This window comes from Lynx rufus, unplaced genomic scaffold, assembly GCF_022079265.1.
Source record: "Lynx rufus isolate CCGP_SWC_20201006 ecotype Redwood Valley unplaced genomic scaffold, mLynRuf1.p SCAF_8, whole genome shotgun sequence".
Taxonomy (NCBI): Eukaryota; Metazoa; Chordata; class Mammalia; order Carnivora; family Felidae; genus Lynx; species Lynx rufus.
Window position 1 is genome coordinate 93,696,304 of NW_025814896.1, and position 7,773 is coordinate 93,704,076.

The following is a 7,773-nucleotide window of genomic DNA, read 5'->3' on the forward strand; positions in this document are numbered from 1 at the left end:
AATATAAATCACCGCCAGCTTACCGATATCAGGGGCATTCCATCTAGTGCAGTCATGGGACAGTTGATTTAAGAACAATGTATTCAACATCTGAAGTCTTATTTTCTTCAGTGTTGCATGTTTGCTATTCAGGTTTCCTTCTTTCTTCCTTGATTTTCAAATCACCACAGTGCCGTGGAACTAAGAAAATCTTTCCCGAGTTTCAGGAGTTCATACAGTCATCAACACTGAAAAGCACACAGCCTGTCTTATCACTTAACGCCAACATTTTAATAACAATAATATTTGGGTAGTCATTCTGTTGAACATCAGCACCAAAATGAAGAGTACCCAGTCTTCCGGTAATGGCAAAACTGTGACTTAGAAAACCCTGTACTTGGACATCTTTCTTAGTTGAGCAAACAGACTTTGATTTGACAAAAGAGGTTCAGTAAGCTGTCAAGGTAACCCAAGTTTGCCCTGCCTGAAACTGTATCCTTATTGCATAATGGAATAACAATACATGAGCTCTGAACAACTGGCATTGGGACTAGTATGGGCAACCAGTGAAGCATGGTATGAAGACTACTAACAGTGTGAGGTACTCTTCAACGTGTTAATAAGCATATATGCTCTCAGCATTCAGGAGGACCTGCCTACCGTGGCTCTCTTGCCCAGCAATAGATACATCAGCCCAGAGCCCTAACTACTGATAACACAGAACATGTCAAAGTTAAGATTGTCAAATTCTTATTAAGTATTTGCATAAAATGAAAAATAATTTTGTGTAGTATTAGTTTTGCTGTTATTTTTAACATAGTTGCTTTTGCAAATTTGGGGAAAAAACAAGAAGAGAAGCAATAGACTACTACCCCCCATTTCCAAACCGACCTGCTCAAATTTTTCAGACTTTTTTTTTTTCCTCCCCTACCTCCATTAACTTCCAAAAACCTGCAAAGTTGCAATGTATTGGCACTTGTGCTGCATTTCCAAGTCATAGCATGTTAAGGGACTTCTTTCCTCTGTCAACAGTAGATTTATTATTTCTTAGCGGTAAGGGGGGGGGGAACCCTGTGTGCTGCAGTTTCTTTATTTATCTTAAATATTCATATTTTAAGCAAGAGGCAATCAGCCAAACCTCTAATTAAAAAGCTCTCCTTCCTTCACTCAACCAGGTTTTTGTTTTGTTTTGTTTTGTTTTTTTTTAATTTGAAACCCGATCTTGCTCTCTGTCCTTTTGCCAGTTACAATCTCATTGAAATACATTCCAGCTCTTCCAGACAGGGGAAAGGGGGGAAAAAAGCCAGTCACACTTGAAAAAATAAGACTGGCAAATGACTGCTGGAAATTTGGAAGCTGTGTTTAGGATACAGCTTCAAAGATAAAACAAACCCTTGAGCGACCTCTGATAAAGTAACGACCCCACCCCTACACACACACAGTAAAGTGTTAACATTCTTCCTGACCGCGACCAGAAATACAAGCATGGTTAATATTATCAAGAAATAGAAGCAAACACAATATTTATCTCAGGCTCAATTCCCAAGCTGTAGAAACGCATACAGAAGAGACAGTCTTAAAGATATTTCTCTAGAGTCTGTTTGAGTCCGTGTTATGCATTTACAGATTTAAAAAGAAAAAACTACTAAAAGGAAAATGATCTAAAAATATAATAGCAACTATACTGAGTCAACTGGCAAACTCAGAGGCTGCTGCTTTTTGCCTGTTTCCCCGTCTTTTATCAGCTAATGCCACGACTGAGAATAGGAAGCCAAGAGGATCAGCTTTGCTAAGAAGGAAACAACAAAAGTTCACTTACCCATCCTTTGTCATCCAAAAACGGTTCCCCCCTCTCTCAGCTTTCTTCTTATTTGGTCTCTCGTGCTGAAACCACCACCACCTTCATGACACAGTGCGGCTGTCATTCACACCATTCTGATCCCGCATGTGAGCTAGTAGCCCCATACAAACTTCCCCGGAGAGGACAGGCAAAAAATATATATACATATATGAAAAAAAAAAAAAAATCAGCATGGGGTGGGATTGGGGGGGGGCAGGGAAAAGGAAGCCCGTGGGGGGGGAGGGGGAGGGCCTCTAAGCTCTGAGGACCATTGTGTAATTCACCAGAGACCCATCAGCAGTAATTGGCAATCTGTGCAAAAAAGCTACAGCCCATTTCGAAGGTAACCAACTTCTCTGTAAAAAGAGAGGTGAAAAAAAAAAAAAAAAGGAAAAAAAAAAGAAAATCTTCAGAATACCTGGCATTCCTTATTGTGCTGGCTTTTGCCATTCCCAGATAAAGCAATTCATCCTCTGGATTTTCAGTTCTTGAAGCAAGTAGGCCTCCTGTGCTGTATGAGACCCCAGTTTAAAAGCTATGCAGGCTAGGTTTATCCATTTAGCTGGTCAGGTTTAAAGTGTTTTGTAGCTGTGCTGAGAGGCAGCCCTTGTCTAATTCAGAAGGCTTTCCAGAGACTGATGATGCTCAGAGCTTGTTGGTGCTAATGCTTGAGTTTGTGATACACTGAGTGCCCTCCGCTGGAGAAAACAGATTGCACATTAAAGACGGGAACAAGTGAGCCTGTCAGTGGTGTGCAGCCTTCCCTCTCTCAGAAAGGGAAATTAAAGGCACAGGATCACTTTTTTTTTTTCTCTCCAATAATATATATATTATGAAAGGGTTATGCCAAGGATTCCATTCAGTGATATTATATTATAAGTAAAATACTGGCTAAATATTACCCAATTAGCAGTTTTTAAAAGTTCCCTGGGCCTTTTTTTTTCTTTGCACAGATCACAGATTTATTATCTTTTTTCAGCAGAAATCATTTGAGCTTTTTTGTTGTTATTGCTGTCAGTTTATTTATTTATATTTTTTAAGCAAGTCACAGAGAGAAGCAATCTTAAGGGAAAAATACGAGATCACTTTTAAAGATAATTACTTAAAATTTTTAGATCTAATTTTTAAATTCCCAACTTTTGATCATTAAATACACTATGCAATTTTGCACATCTTACTAAACAGTCTGGATCATTACTTTCTTGAAGTGTACGTTCTTAGTCTTAAAGTAGTTACCTTTAATACTATATTAACAAAAGTGCAGGTAACTAAGAGAAACTAAATGTTACTTAGATAAGAGTTTTATTCCAGAGTATAATTGACATCCTTGTGCAGTCACCATATTTTAAAGTTGTCTACATTCATAATGCATTTTTTGTGCAAGTTACTTATAATGTACAATTCCAGAAGAAAAAAAAAAGCATGTGAGTTCTGTATCACTGTTGTATTTCTCTAAAATTTGCCAAGTATCCTCACAATTAGGAAAGACGAAATGATGAAACACCTGCAATATATGTTTTTAAAAGCCTGTGCTTTCCATCAACTTGCATTGGACTTTGAGAAAAAAAAATAATGATGCATCACCTTCCATTTTGTTTCTCCTCTTTCCTTGTTTATTTCATAATCCTCTGGCAGAAGATTTTTGGAACAATCCAAAAGAATGAACTAATGTAACACGGAGAGAGACTGCTAGATGAGATTACTAACCAAACTGCCAAAATATTAATAAGGAGGGCTTATCATATAAATAACATAAATAATTTGACTCAGATTTATGTGTAGGCAGTAACAGGCAATTTATCTAATTACTAAGATTTTTCAAGGAACAGAAAGAGATAATATGTCCCCCAAATATATCCCTTTCTCATTAACTGATACTTGAATTTCTATTTTAGAAATGTATACTTTTGGCTTAAGGCTTAATACCTATTGAAATGCAAATGAACACCCAAAGAGGGAATTTTATTTGGTTAATGAAAAAGGTATACCTTTCTAAGGAAATAAACATAAATGATACACATATAATTTGTTCATAGTATAGTTTACATAGAAACAAACATCCTACCCAAATATTCAATAATAGAGGGTCATGTTAAGAAAAATTAATACATTCATGATTAGAACACATGCTGCCCTTAAAATTAAAATAAAATTACTTGTATTTGTTGACAGGGAATGATGACCACAATGTATAAAGCAAGGTGAGTAGAGGCAGAGAACACAGGAAAAAGGATGATTAGGGAGTCTACTTTTGTACATATTTTTAGTTGTACATGGAGGCAAAATGAACTATACAGAGTAGATTTTCTTGGGAGATGAATTTTGTATGGATTTCATTTAATCTTTTATGGGTTTTTTTGTCTATTTGTATTTTCTGTTTCTTTTAAATATGATGACTACGTGGTACATATAACATATATGCACATATACATATGCTTGTGCACATATGTGTACATTTTCCTTTGTTTGAATATAAGATATAAGAAAGAGCAGCTTTTGATAGTGGATTGGAAAAATCTAATGGTGTTACCCACATTGATGGTGTAATAACCAACTAAAAAGCAAGCTTTCTTTGAAGTACTAAGATCTAATAGACGCCAAATTCCAAAGCAGACACTAAATCACATGCAGATTTTACAAAGAATTTTGTCAAAAGTCAATTATACATTGTGATTCTTGAACACACTGTGAGGGCACAAAAGGGCCAAGAGAGTTAAGAGGGACAAAAGATGTGAGAAGGACTTCTTTGGAATGAGTTGTCCTGGTATTACTTATATGTACGTACACACACACACACACACACACACACACACACACACCACACACACACACCCTTCACCGAAGGAAATGAGGGTGGTATACCTACACCTTAGCTTAATTGTAGTGTGTTAAAAATAAGACAAAGGCACCAAATGGGGTTACTTATGTTAAGCCTCATATTGACAAACCAGGATTTAACTTAATTACAGTTTGGCCACTCCAGGAAAACAGAATCTTAAACCAGTCAATAAGGAATCACCTGGTCAACACTAGTAAGGTCATCTGTCTGATAGTTCCCTTTATTCCCTGAAGGAAAGTGACCTTGTCACAACCAACCTGCCTTTTTCTAATATAATATCTTTGTCCTATTCCCTTTGGTCTATAACAGTGTCTCATTTTTATGGCTTCTTAGAGCCCCTTTCTATCTGCTAGGTGGAACGCTCCCCAATTCATGAATCACCAAATAAAGGCAATAAGATCTTTAGAAATGATGGAGTTGAATTTTGGTTTAACTGTTTTGGTGGCAGTGATGGAATTCAAAGGAAATGTGTGTATTTGAGGGGACAACAAGAAACACAGGCACAATTACTCATGAATCCTTTGAATTATTTGTCTTTCTTGCCATTGCTTAGGGCCACAGGTAAGTTCCTCTGAGTTCGGAGTTCTGCTCTCTTTGCATTGAACTCTTGGTCTAATTGGCTTTCTAGGGACACCTAGGTCGCTCAGGCAGTTGAGCATCTGACTTTTGATTCTGGCTCAGATCATGCTCCCAGGGTTATGGGATTGAGGAGATTGAGGTATTGAGGGATTGAGCGTGGAGCCTGCTCAGGATAACCCTCCCCCTGCTCCTTCTGTCCCTCTTTCTCTCTCTCTCTCTCTAAAATAAATAATCATAATTATAATAATCATAATTGTCTTTCTAGTCCAGGGCAGGTCAGCTTAAGGTAACAGTTCTACCAGAACCTCAGCTCCTAGACTTTGGTTCAGTCCCCAGACGCCATATTGGGAACTCCTGGTGCTTCATTCTGCAGTTTTTCATTTGATTGGAATCCCAGTTTGCAGTCCCCATTTGTTGGGTCCTCTCCTCAGTACTCAGTTCCACATCCACATTGGAAACTGTTAGCGGGGCACAAAATGCCATCTCTTGTCCAGGCTACTGTTGATTTCTGTTAATAGGCACATAAGGTAAAGGCCATTGCTAATGGGAATCGTGGAAGCCAAAGCTACAAAATTGGTGGATGGCATGGGTGGAACACTTAAAAGCTATTAAAGCACTTGCCACCTACTTCTAAGACTTTCATGTTAGGATTAGGTGGCTATGGAATGGGTTAGACTGACACTAGGTCACATGCAACCTCAAGAAAATTTCCAGGTAACGAGGAACACTGTAAAATGCACATAATCCTCAAGCCAGTGACACATCCCTGTTAGGTATTATTAATTTTGCTCTGGGACACCAAAGGCGTACCTAAAAGAAATAGGATCCTTACATTCCAAAGATTTGAGAGTGCCACCTTCTGGCACACCTGCTTATTTTATGGCTAAGTAATGTGGGTCTCAGAAGCTGTATACATACCTACAAAAATGGAAAAATTTTACTAAAGGCAACCTAGAATTACAGCGGCCATTATGGGGAATGATGTGGGAAACAAAGGCAGAAAGAAATGACAAAATTAAATTTCCTTATAACCTGCAGCCCATTGACAAGTATTTGAGGCACGCAGAGTACAGCATTCCTCCAGGGACTCCCAACTGTCTTAATATGAATGCTTTACACGAGGGAAAAACAACCTTAGCTTGACAATAGTTAGGTTTCCAGGATCCTGAGAGTCTTCTTTAGCATATGGAAAATCCTCTGTGAACTTCCCCTTGCCTTTACCTCCCCCAATTCCCAAGTATATAATCAATTACTCCTCACAATCTCTGGGCAGCTTGTTCTGGCCACTGTTCCTGTCCCCGTGCTTTAATAAAACCACCTTTTTGCAACAAAGACATGTTACAAACTCTTTCTTAGCCATTGGTGCCAAACCCCAATAGGGAACATTCCAATTAGACAAGATTGTTCATTTTATTTTTTTTTTCAACGTTTATTTATTTTTTTTGGGACAGAGAGAGACAGAGCATGAACGGGGGAGGGGCAGAGAGAGAGGGAGACACAGAATCGGAAACAGGCTCCAGGCTCCGAGCCATCAGCCTAGAGCCTGACGCGGGGCTTGAACTCACGGACCGCGAGATCGTGACCTGGCTGAAGTCGGACGCTTAACCGACTGCGCCACCCAGGCGCCCCAAGATTGTTCATTTTAGAAGTGCATTTGAAAGCAAGAGTTCCCAAAACAAATAAATACAATGGGGTATCAATTTTAATTGGTATGCATAAGTCTCCGAAAAGTTTCAAAATTCCAAAATAGCTTCATTGACATATCTGCTAAAAAGCCTAATGCCAAATTAAAAATATATTAAAAAAAAAAAAAAAAGATCATCAAACAGAGGTAACTCCTATTGCCTCCTATCTACCCCCCCCCACCCTCCTGCCTTTCGTTATCTGAGTACCCAGTCTACTAATCCTCTGTCTGAATTGTCTTTCCACTATTAAGAGACAGCAGGAACATAAACAAAAGTCTACCAAATTACTGGCCTTACAGATACCTCGGTATATACTCTGGAAGGAGGGCCCCCATAAGACCCTTCATAGCGTTAACAGAACCATGAGAGATTTTGTGATAAACTGCTACATTATTCCTTTAAACAGAAACAAATGTCTCTTTCTTCTGGTTATCTTTGGGGGTGGCTTTGGATCTTGGGAGGGTAATATCTTCTCCACCCTCTTTGGGGATGCCTCTTGGTTTTACAGGTCAGTGGTTCATACTTCCAGGAACATTTACTGTTTGTAAATGGCTGAAACTAGTCCTGGCTAAAAATGATGATTTTTTTTTTCCTGGCAAGATATTTCAAATGATATTTTAAGCATCTCAGTGGTTAGAAGTTGTTCAAATTGAAAGCTGATATTCAGAGCCTGATAACATTTTTAGGCCTCCTCCTCTAAGCTAAATGGACTCAGAGGGAATGAGAAACAAATGAAAGACAAAGCTCTAATCTAGAATACAGGAATATTTTATTTCCGTTTTAGGTGAAGATCTTCTCCCTGATATAAAGAAGCAAACTGAGGATAATTTAATTGAATGGGTAGTTCAACC